Raw genomic sequence first — 13,450 nt, forward strand, 5'->3', positions numbered from 1 at the left:
TTATTTTGCCCCTCTCCAGCATTCTTCGTGGTTTGGTGTCATCAGTAAATTACGAACCTGGTTGTCTACAAAAGGTTTTCAACTATCTCAGACATAATACCAGCGACAAACGGTATCTTAAAGTGTGTGCACTTACTTTTGATATAATGTCTATTAGGAAACAGCTTGTGTGGGACAAGAACAAAACAATGTATGCAGGCTGTATTGATCTGGGAAACATTGTGAATACAGATGCAGAAGAACTGCCTACTGACAGATAGTGTCATATACTGAAAAGTTTAAGTGCCCAATTGCATATTGCTTTGTGAATAAACTGTCATCAGATGTAATGTATGCATGTGTACATTAAACGGGGGACCTAGAAACGACGGTGAGGCTTCGTCCCACCGTAGCCATCAGTGGTTCAAAACCCACAGCAGTCCACCCACCCCACTGCCGCCGCACACAAAACCCAGTGTTATTGTGCGGTTCGGCGCCCAGTCGTCCTCTGAGGAACGTCTCATACCAGACAAGTGTAGCCCCGAATGTTTATGTTGTAGAATAATTATGGTGAACACGTACATGGAAATTGTGTGTGCGCAGCAATCCCTGACACAGTGCAACTGAGGCAGAATAACGGGAATCGGCCTGCATTCGCCAAGGTAGATGGAAAATCATATTAAAAACCATCCACAGGCTGGCTGGTACACTGGGCCTTGACACTAATCTGCCGGGTGGATTCGTGCCAGGGAGCAGCTTACCTTAACGCTCAGGAAGCAGCCCATTACACCGCGCGGCTAGAGGGGCAGGCTGTCAGATGTAACGAATGAAATTGTGAGAGTTTGTATACTGAAACTGCTGTCTTTATGAGTTCAGTGACATGTGATGATGCTGCTGTCAATATTGAGACACTGAAAAATCTTGAATGCTTACTGAAGCTAGAAAATTTTGCCCTTTACTTCAAGAATCTTGCCAGTGACAGTAATGTTCATGCAATCCTTAATTCATGCCATATGCAGAAATTAGTTCATAATACTTTATGTGAAAAGAAAATTATTAACTGTGTAGCTGGAGATGTGAAGCGGCACTTTATTTTAAAGTTACATTACCTGCAAGAGTGAATCTTTAAAATTTGCCAGTTCACTCTCTGGTTCATAAATGAATTTCTATAATAAGAAAATGGATGTCTTTTTAGCAGCCCAGACAATGAACTCCAGTGCTGCTGATGCCATTGAATTTGTAGAGAGTTCCCAGCACCCAGATATTCAGGACGCCTCTGCAACTGTAGAGTTCGTCAGAATTATTGATGAACTGCAACTCTAGGTGCCTTTACGCTAAGGGCTGTAAACAGCCATTGAGACCTGAAGATGTAAATTATTGGACAGAATTTCGTTCTTGTGTAGGAAACTTCGTTCAGACATTTAGGATTGATGGTGTATGTACATTAGTAGATCCACAAAAACATTTGTGCTGGGATTTTTTATGTGCATACAAGGTGTTAGAAACCTCTATCAGGAGTTTCTGTTTTGGGATAATGAACTTCTAAAGTATTTTTTGAGATACAACCTCTCACAAGATCATCTAGAACTTCTTTTCTCCCTGCATTAGTTCTAGGTTTGGGAAACAATAATACCACCACATTACAGTTTCAGCCTGCTCTGAGAACAATTCTGCTGAAGAACAATGTTACTGCAAGTGTCAAGAGTAATGTAGATGACAGTGAAAAAGTGAGCTTTTTCAGTGTTCTTGAAATGAAATGCCATAAGAAGGAAAATCACAAATTCACTGATGATAGTGAAAATACTAGTTACTTTGAGGCTCTTGATTCAGCATTACTTAGTGAATACCAGGATGATATTTATTATATATCAAGAACAAAACAAAAATGGAGAGAACTTGATAAACTTCTGCAGAAATTTTGATCTGAAAATCATGTCAATGCAATTCCAGAAACCACACAGAAAACTTGAAACTTGGAAATCCCCCAACCATGCTTTAGGAGAATTTCAGATAGACCACGTAGCAATATCCACAAAAAACACCAGAGAAATAATGAACGTAAGAACAAGGAAAGGAGTTCTCGAATCTGATCATCACCTTCTCCAAATTAAAGTAAAATTAATACCCAATAGACAAATCAAGAGAACCAACAGATCTTTCAGAACAGATCCAGAGTACCTACAAATTAACAAGAAAGGAATAATAGAAGAAATTACGAAAATCAACAGCAACAACTGGACAGAACTGTCAGAAAAAATAAAAGAACTGATAAAATTGGGGCAGCCACCGAGAAAAAGGAAACACCGATGGTGGAACATGACATGCGACAGGGCCATAGAAGACAGAATACAAGCCTGGAAAAAATTTAACAGCCATAAAACACAAGAAAAATGGGAAGACTTCAACAGGATACAGAAAAACACTTCAAAACTAATCCGAAGAGAAAAAAGAGGTTACGAAAACAGCAGGTTGAAGGAGATAGAAGAAGACTTCACCAGAAACAACACACGAAATTTTTACAGAGTATTCCGAGAAAATATGACAGGATATCAGCCACCAAGCTTATGCTTCAAAAGACAAGATGGAACACTGGAGACAAATCCGAAGAAAAACTGTGAAATATTAGCCAGATACTTTGACACGTTACTTAACTGTGACAAACCAAAACAGAGATTACAGTTTACAAAACCAGAACCCAACCGGGACTCCGAACCCCCAACATATGAAGAAATCGTGAAAATAATAAAATCCTTGAAAAATAATAGAGCACCAGGAGAAGATGGACTGATTGCAGAAATCTGGAAATTAGACCATGAAAACATTACACCCAAAATCCATAGTATAATCAAAAACATCTGGGAAACAGAAAAGATACCAGAAGAATGGAAGTCAGCCCTAATACACCCCCTCCATAAGAAAGGAGACAAAACAGATCCTAACAACTATAGAGGAATTTCGTTGCTGCCGGTGACATACAAAATTCTATCAAAAGCTCTGTTAAATCGCCTAGAACCTCAGATAGATCCACAGATCGGAGAATAACAAGGAGGGTTCAGGAAGGGAAGATCATGCAGTGAGCAGATCTGGTGTCTGAGAACATTATTAACAACGAGAAAGTCCAGAAACACCACAGTAACATTTGTTGATTTCAAGAAGGCTTACGATTCCATAGACAGAGAAACACTTTTTAATACACTAAAAGAAATGAAGGTAGACAATAAGACCAGAAAACTAATTCAGGAAACATTAACAAATACAAAGTCAAAAGTAAAGTTCATGGGCGATATCTCAGAATCTTTCGAAATCAAGACAGGAGTGAGACAGGGAGATGGCCTGTCACCCATTTTATTTAACGCTGTTTTAGAGAAAATAATCAGGACGTGGGACAAAGGAGTTAATGGGGTAAAGATGGGGAGAGAGAAAAATAGAACCATCAACATAAAATGTCTGGCCTTTGCCGACGATATAGCCATCATTACAAATGACAGAAAAGAAGCCAGAGAAGCCCTAGAGACATTGCATGAAATCGCAGCCAGAACAGGACTACAAATATCATATGGAAAAACCCAGTACGTGGACACAAAATCTACAGACAGAAGCCCATTGATTACAAAGTACGGAAAGATAACACAAGTAGAAAGTTTCAAATACCTGGGAGAGATTATTCAGAAAACGGGACTGAATTCAACAGCCAATGAAGAAAGGGTTACAAAACTACAAAAAGCATACAGACTTACATGGAACCATTACAATAAAAGAAATATTTCTGTCAATGCCAAATTAAGACATTACAAAACAGTAGTCTTACCTGAGGCCTTGTATGCCTCAGAAACAACAGTAATCAGAGGAAGAACAAAAACCAAGGAAATGGAAAAGCAAGAGAGGAAAATTCTGAGAAAGATCTATGGGCCAGTTCAAAGACAGGGGATCTGGATAAAGAGACCAACAAAGGAATTGTACAAACAGGCAGAGACACTTACAGACAACATCAGAAAAAGAAGGGCAAAATTCTATGGGCACATTCATAGGATGAATGAAAATAGGCTGACCAAGAAGATTTTTAACATAGTGGTGACGAATAAGATGAAAACTAACTGGGTAAAGGAAACCATGGAAGACCTCAAAAATCTAAACATCTCCACAGAAGAAATATCAAACAGAGGAAAATTCAGAGAAAAAATCAACAAACAGAAATTCGAAGATACACCAAAAGAGAAGAAACCAGGAAAGAAGTGGACAGAAGAGAGGAAGAAGAAACACAGTGAATTTATGAAAGGTTTTTGGGAAGAGAAAAGAAAGAGACAGAAAAAAGTGCCATGAATTTGAAATGTACCAATTTATGTACCATATTGTCATTGTGAATATTGATTGTGTTTTAACGCTCTCCTTAATGGGGAATTAACGATAATAATAATAATATCAAGATAAGTTGTGAAAAAGATTATGCAAATGTTAACATGTTCTGAGTACAAAGAATTTACTGCTGTTCGATAGATGACCAAATGATCACACTTACGGCAAGTCTCTTGTGCCAGATTCACCTGCCTTTACTACGCAGGGTGGCACAGGTAGTTTGCTTCATCCATCTGTGTTAACGTTAAAGATTTTTCATCCTGTTTACAGCAGAAATTAGTAACAAAGCAAAGGTTCAGCAGTTTCGTTTGCTATTGAGGTGTACAGAACTTGTCTCGTTATGTGTAGAGAAAAATGCACTTTGCGTCATGTGTTGCTGTATGAAAGTTCGCCACGTATCTGATGAAGTAATTATAAGACGTTTTTCCTGTCAATGTTTCGGTCACTTTGTATTGCTGTATAGTTCCGTCATTCAAGAAATAAAATGTGAAAAGTGACAGCAAAACATCTTTTGCAGAGAGGTAAGATTCTTGAGAAGAATAATGTATCGGCAGCTTTAGCGGCACTACGGAAATTATATATGCAAACACAGCAGAATAACTGCGGAATTGATTTTGCAGGGAGAGGTTGGAAGGTACAAGACATTAGCTAACTGTCAACTATAAACTAAACACACCCAGCATCAGTAATGTAAGTAAGTGGCAATTACATTTTTCTTATCTAGCAGAACCGTTTGACACCATGCACCAGTTTAACATTGCTTTTGTGAGGTCACACCTCATTGTATTGTTTCGTGTAGTAGTCTCTCCAGTTTAGTATTGAGCTCACTGCCCTATTCTCAGCAGTAGCCAACTTTTCTGAGGGACCACCCTCCTGTGACGCTGTAAAACCATAGAGCAGCAATTTTTCCTCTATGTGTAATACCATCTGGCATGAGAGTCATATCTTTGTCAAATATCTTTTATAAAAGACGCTTCATATAATCTTTGATGATGTACTGGGGTATTACCATCACACATTAAACAACATTATCAAATCGATAATACATTGGGCGCGTATTGATATATTTTCAGTCCTAGATATATTGACGACCAGTATCTGTGGTTCACTTTTGTCAATACATACTGAACATGTGAAGTCGAATAGCCCCATTGACAGATCGACAATATTCAACACTGAGATACTGACAGAACTTCATGATAGCCAAATGCTGCTAGTGTGTACTGTTTACGTTTTCAGGACTTTCATTGTGCATATCATGCACTAGATTCAAGTTTCAAGTACTCTTTTAAGACCAATTCACACTTCCCATCATGTCACATCAAAACATATTTCAAATGGTGAGACTCACACAGGTCGTCAATGTCACGTCACTGTTTCTTAGGAAGCCAGTTTCCACAGTGCGGTTTGTGGAGGAAACGGTGTTGTCGTCTGCTAACATGGGAACTAATTTATTTCCCCTGCACTCAGTCATGTTGTGGTAGTGGATTCTATGCTTCTGTTTCTTCTTAACCTTCCATGATGATTTGAATACTTTTCCATTGAGTGTTATTCCATGAACGAGTCAGATATTTGGAAGTGAAGAATAATTTTTGTTTTACAATAACAAAACAGAGCTGATGCCTACACTGTGTGTATAAGAACACAAGGCGATGAAGCCATTTTCATAAACTAATGTTTTAAGTGAAAAAGTCAGCTCTATTGAAGTAGAAACAAGCTGATTTTTGTGACATTATTTGATATTTAGGTAAAAACCGCAATGGATAAGGTAAACAGGCTCTATATATTCCCCTATAAATATTTTTTGATGTGTTTGGTGCAAGTATTCTCCTAGCAAATAAATATCTGAAGCGTTGTTTCACTACTAAGCAATTTACCATACTAAACTTGTGAAAACCTTTATGAAGAGTACTTTCGCCATTAATAAACTTTATCCCTGTTAGTTCCCCAATTCAGATACTACACTCCAACTTTTTATGTCATGAATAAGAGCACAACATGATCGTTAATTACAATGAGTAATTGAGGTAGTAAGACCGTTGACAGTGTCCATACCTACACTTTTTTGCGCAGGGATGACGTAGAGATCAAAGAGTTTACATATGAAATATGTAGCCACTGATTCACTATTCATATCATTCCATCCCAAATTTCAACAGTGCTTGGGACTGAAATGTATGCAGTACCCAAAACGAGTTGTGACTTGCTGTTGTTGAAGGGATGGGCTGTGGTGCTGGACACTAGGTCTGTCCAGTGTTCTCAGAGAGTTACACATAGGTGGCATCTTGGTATTAGCTGTGGTGGAGGCTGCCTTCAATCTGTTGATGGATATTGTGATAGGAGGGTCATTGATATTGACATCAAATGTTTTGTTGGGGTGTGCCAGTACTGTGTATGGCCTGTCATATGGTGATTGGAGACGTTTTCGAATAGCATTGTGTCAGATGAAAACCTGTTTGCACGACATTAAATCACAGAAAACAAATGGTAGCTCGACAGAAGTTCTTGTGAAGTTGCAGGCTGGGCTCAAGTCGTTGCGCAAAGTCCAAGGCTTCGGTACTGTTAGAAGTGTCATTAAAGAACTCTTCCGGCAGTTTAAGAGTTTGCCTATACACTAATTCAATTATTGTTGCACTGAGCTATTTGAAAATTGTACACCGGCACAACAGAACAATAGTTAGGCTGTCAGTCGAGTGCTCTATGGGAAGGCATCCGAGAGAGGCCTGTAACAGCCGATGAAGGCAATTAAAAGGACCATTAGCAAAAGGGTGGTAGTTGCAGGCTCGAATATGGGTCATGTTGAACAATGCTGAAGATGTTTTAAAGTGATGTGGCGCGAATTGCTTGCCCTGACCAGCAATTACACGAACAGGAATGCTGAAGTGTGGGATCCACTCTCGGAGTAAGATCATGATTACATTTTCTGACATTATGTCTGTCATAGGATACGTTTTAGGCCAAGGAGAGAAACAGTCAGTTGGTGCAAGGCAGTAGTGGTTTCCTTCGGATGGTGCCAAAGGACCAGTGACATCGATGCGGACTTGTTAAAAGTGTTGACTCGGTGGGGCAAAGGTACCATGCAGCGCAAGTATGTGCTGAGTTATTTTGTTGTGCTGACAAGCATTGCACTGGTGAATACGTCCACTACAATCTTTCTCGATGCTTGGCGAAATAAATGATGAAATTACTTTAAAGCAATATGACTCGAATTCCTTGTTCTAATCAGTAGTGACATGAAAAGGAATGCCAAAGAGTGGGAAGCACTCAAGGAAGGGCGTTGACTACAGCTGCCGCCATTGTGTGTTTCATGGAATAGACTCCAAGCCAATGAGAGAAACGGTCAGTTACTGCAGGCAATATTGATACCCTTTCGATGGTGCTAAAGTTCTGATGATGTTAATGCACACGTGTTGAAACTGTTCACTTGATGAGGCGAAAGTACCAAGTGGACCATTGTGTGCCGAGATACTATTTTGTGCTGACAAGCAAAGCGTTCCACCGATGAACAAATGCCTTACAATCTTTCTCGATGTTTTGCGAAATAAAGGCCTTCTTCGCCAGTCTTACAGTAGCTTTCACTTCTGGATGAGAGATCGTGCAAAGAGATAATGTTGTTTGTTTACAAGGGCCTGCCGTAACGAATGGTCGCGCTTGTGGAGCTGATATGTCGCATTATAGAGCTACATTGGAGCTCAGTATCCAGATGCATCGTAATTCTAACTTTAAAGATGCTTCAAGGCATGTATTCATTCACTGTCTCCTTCTTAGTGCTATGAATTCAAGGTGCTTCAATACGGCATCAGTGCAAGATAGTAAATCTGCTGCTAAATTCTGTACACCTTCAACATGCTGCAAGTCCATAGCAAATTGTGCAATGAAGTGCACACAGATACTGTAGCTGATGCGGTGATGCCTTGTCTGGCTTCTGGGGGAAAGCAAACGAAAATGGCTTATGATTCATGAAAATTGTAAAACGCCTGCCTAAACATTTTGATTGAGGCGCAGGCTGCGTGAGGTAGCAGACATATGTTGACCAATGTGCTTGTGAAGGTGATAGTTTCTTGTTGAAGAGAATTAGAGCTTTCCAGTCATTTTGCACACATTGTTGTTTCACAGCTCCTGTTAGAACTTGACGCATCTGCTATAACGACAAGATGTGCATCAGGAAGATGCTGACCTAGCAAAGCAGCCTCAGCAAAAGCAGCTTTTACTTTGCCTGAGGATGCTTTCTTTTTATCAAACCACAGTAGTGTGGCTCCACCCTTTAGCTTTTAGCATTTCATTGAGAGGTGGTGCCAACAATGCATGACGGTGCTCAAAATGGTGGTAAAAAATTGTCAAGTGCAAGTAAGGCAATTCTTATACTGTAGTGGACTGGGGAAACTGAGATAAAGCTTGAAGCGGCGGAATTCCTTGTGCATTGATACGTTACCCTAAAAATGTTACTTCTGCCACTTCGAAGTACCATGTTCTTGTAGTGTAGTGAATAGATTTTAGATGCATTAGATGTTCAGCCTCTCTACATGACATCAGAAACAGGCCATCATCCCTTATGTGCTTTAAAGTCTGGGTGGCATTGCATGGCCCAAGTGTCATTCACACAAATTCCTTAAGTCTGATTGGAATGAAAACAGCAGTTCTGGCACTGGACTCGCATTTGGGAGGATGACGGTTCAATCCCGCGTACAGCCATCCTGATTTAGGTGTTCCGTGATTTCCCTAAATCACTCCAGGCAAATGCCGGGATGGTTCCTCTCAAAGGGCACGGCCGACTTCCTTCCCCATCCTTCCCTAATCTGATGAGACCGATGACCACGCTGTCTGGTCTCCTTCCCCAAACCAACCAACCAACCAGCAGTTCTGGGTATATGTTCCAGTGCAATTGACATATGATAAAAAGTAAGCACAATGTCGAACCTAGAGAAAATAGTCTTACAGTGAATGTTCAAGCAAAGTCTTCGATATGTGGCATGGGATGTACTGTTCTGATAGTAATCTGAGGTTAGTCACCACTTGGGCGTTGCCCATTGCTATTTTTGTGAACTATTTGGAGTGCAAAGGCCCAGCTACTATTTATAAGAGAGATACGATCTTGCAATGGTGTGTGTTGGAAGCTGCTTGACAGTCATTGTAATGCTGATGCGCTAACAGTAGTTTTTCTGCAGTCATGACACACTCTGTGAGAGTGCAAAATCGTCATCCTGCAGCTTGAATGGACAGTTACTGTGTTAAGTAGAAATGAGGTAGACAGGGCAAATAGCCATGGGATGTATTTTGGTGCAGGAGCGAAGCATGTTGTATGTCTGAAGAAAGATGGAAGCAACAAAGGAAGTCGATTCCTATTACCAGATCAATGATGTCTCTTACGTAAAAGGTCCATCTGAGTTGGTGATGAGGCATCAGTTGTAAGATATATGTGATTTTTGAATTGTCAGTTACTTGAAGTTGTAGTACTGACGTTTTGGTGAATGTCGATGTGCTGTCCAGTGATATTGAGCTAATGTCAGATCCAGTGTCTATTAAAAACAGCTTTCTTGAATTGAGGTTGGCCTCCCATGCATGTGGTCGAGAGGGGTGGGTAGTTTGAGTCAACAACAGTGACTGTCTGTGACTTGACAATATGATGCAAGCCAGTGCATCTATGGCAGCATGTCTAGAGTTTGCAATCGTGCAAAGTGCGTGACAGTTATTTGCAATGGCGCCAAAGTGACAATGCTGCCAGCATAACTGCTGCCTTGTGGTGTCTGGTGCCTGCAGCCCCATAGCCAGGTAACACTGACATGATGCGTAGGCAGCTTGTTGGTCGTTTCGGGAGAAGGGGGTAGGGGGGGTGTTGTCCTCTTTATGTGTAATCATGGAAGATCAGGCGGTCAGGTCAGCCAGGTAGTTGTCCAGGGATTGTTGCATGCAGTCAGCCAGATTCATCTGTTTCTCCAGGAGTTCACGTTTGTGTGATGTTACTGCCAGTAGTAGTTGTGAAAATTTAACATTCCAGAGATTCCAGAGGGCAGCATCCAGCATGAGGTTAATATCAAGTGCAACCAAAGGTGAGGTCGCATCCTACCAGTCAATTGTTTGTCATAGATAGCTTGTTTTAGCTGTTGCTTGGGTTTCTGTGAGAACCGTTGCAACAGAGTGGATTTAGCTGCATCACACTAATTGTGGGTAGGCGTGTGTCATCATCTGAAATTCCTAATGAACTAAGTACATACTCAGGTGAATAAGACAGTCAACCAGTTGCAATAAATAGCGGTATTCAATTAACTTTAACCATGGTTTCAACGGGTTTCAACCCGTTTTCTTCAGAAGGAAAAAATAAAAACTTAGCATTAGCAAACAGCCAAGTAAAGCAATCTAACATCCCTACATGAAATGTGTTGGTAACGATCTGTACATACATTTGTATAAGTTTAGGCCCCTAAAATCAAGGGCTTGTAACATCAGAAAAATCCATCACATTAAAAAGTCAGACCGTGTTAAGTGGTACATGCTGATTCATGATGGATGTGACGATCGTTGCTGACATATTTCATGAGGGGTTTTAGAGTGGTTTACTAACTGACTGTTTGCTAATGTGAAGTTTCCGTCTTGTCCTTCTGAAGAAGATAGGTTTAAATCCGTCGGTACCATGCTTAATGTTACACTGAATACCACCATTTATTGTAACTGGCCGGCTGTTTATTAACCTGCTATTCTGAAACAGTTGCTGGATTGCAGCCATGTTCGAAACACACACTCCACACTGGTGAACAAGAAAGTGAGTTTTTCTGGTCGAGACGGTGACAGTTTGTATTGGGAGCTTAGCCTGTAAGGTAGGTAGTGGCTGCAATGTGGCTCAGTTATCGTAGGCTGAGCTGATATCGGCAATGAGAGATGTTGCTGAGATCAGTGTGGTAGGAAACGTGGCTACTGAGATGTCATAATACCTGACCAACTGCGTAATTCACACGCAAATTGGGCAAATGTCTTTTCACATTACTTGGTACAGATGTTGTGGTTGATACATGAAGCATATCACAGTTTGAAATAAGATCTGCTTGCAGATTTTTGCACACTACTGTGAATTTGCGGTAGATTCCTGTTCAAAGTCCAGCAACAAGTTGTCTGTTGGCTGACATTGTCGTAACATAGTAGGAGTCATGGTGGTTGGTAAAGTTGCACTTGTAGCTATGGTAAAAACGTGTTCTATCACAGGTCGATGATCCACACAATGACTGCACTGTCGGTATACTTCACCCACATTAATACCATATGCAATGTTCCATGGAACTGGCAGAGCTGTATTCACAGCAATAGATGGCTTTATTGTTAATGCACATTAAAACGATTCATATGAAAACTTGCAATACGTGTTTCTTTGTTGACGTGGGGTCAAAACTACAAAAGTATTTCCCTACTGGATTACAGGAAACAAATACTTTACCAAAGTGTGACACTTCAGCATGTCTAGATCGTATCATCATATAATGACTCAGAATGGAGCGCTGTCTTTGACTCACCCACACGGAAATTCCTCTGCTCTCTGGACAGCGAAGAGTGTCACCTTTGATATCCCCAGACATCGAAGTATTAGTTAGATAACACAGAATATGGGTTTGTCAAAAAATATAATACATGCCACACATAATAGTAATGATAATGAAAATATCTATCAGCCCATATAACACTTTCAGAATATATTTTTCCTCCTTTTTATCTTTTTCTGGAAAAACTTACTCCCTCACCTACGCCATATGTAACACTAATACCTTACCCTCATTCTGGGCTCAACAAATCACTTGTTATAGAGGAATCCTGCCTTAGTTTCCCAGGCTAGCTAATGGGTTGTTGCAGTGCCCAAATATGGTCCTAATTGTTAAGAATATTTATTTAGTGAAAGGTAAATACAAATGGCTCTGCGTTTACAAAGTGGACATATTCGTGGCACAGAACTAACTGATGAACTGTTGTGCAGTAAATGTATAATATAATGATTATAAAGAATCTGCCTCGATTGCACAGATGAAATTGAGTCCTCTACGAGGTCCTTAAATTATTTAGATCTCATTTTGACTGTAGTGAACAGCCACATTGCTTTATATACGAAAAAATACATATTCTGATAACATTATTCTTGCTGACTCTGCACATCCGCAAGCCCGAAAAATGACCTTCTTTCATTCAAGTCTACATTGTGCCATGGCTATCCCCCTTTCCCCAGAGGCGCTAGAAATGGAATTAGTTACGTTGGAAACTATCTCTAAAATAATGGTTACTTAGTAAGACGAATGTACAGTAAGAAAATAAATATAAATAATAATACGGCTTCCACATTAGGTGATGCAGTAGGTGACGAAACAATGGCAATTATACCTGTTCCTTTCGTTGGTAAAATAAGTTACAAATTAGGACAGTTACTTAAAACCTATGGATTTAGAGTAGCCTTCTCCACTAACAATAGTTTGAAAAAGAAGCTAATCCACTCTTTACTATTTGCTGGTGATAAACTTTACAAAATTACCTGTGGTGACTGTCCGAATTCGAAATATTATATTGGTCAAACAGGTCGACCTCTAGCTTCTAGATATAAGGAACTTATTCCCACCAGAAGTGGTGATGGTACACGAGGTTCCACCTTCGCTGAACATCTTATACAAATGACACACGCGCCTAATCCCCCAGCCAGTACCGAGCTGCTTCACTCTGAAGTATGACATCAGACATATTAGAAGAACTAGAGATTTTTAAACAACTGTAGTTTGACAAAGACCGCATCCTTAACGACCAACTCCATTTAAAAAACAAAAGTTTTTTCAAAGGTTTTATCCCCTTGCTCAGTGCTTCACATAATACCATACAACACAGGAGATAGCTGATGCATTCATGCGGTCGCTTGGTGTCACGGATGGTCAGTTCGTTCAGTCACGCTCTCCGTTCCCTTAAATTTAGTTATGATGGCTGCCCTTACAAACGTGGGCACACTGATACAATACACATGTTTTTTTCTTTCATTTAACGCCTTATAATGAGTGATTCTTGTACATGTTCACAGTATTCTCACTTCTTACAAGCCCCAATATTTGTAATATTGTCCAAATAACCATTCCCACTTAGTTATGATTATCCAAGTTGAATATGG

This window comes from Schistocerca piceifrons, chromosome 4 (genome assembly GCF_021461385.2).
Source record: "Schistocerca piceifrons isolate TAMUIC-IGC-003096 chromosome 4, iqSchPice1.1, whole genome shotgun sequence".
In the NCBI taxonomy this organism is placed as follows: Eukaryota; Metazoa; Arthropoda; class Insecta; order Orthoptera; family Acrididae; genus Schistocerca; species Schistocerca piceifrons.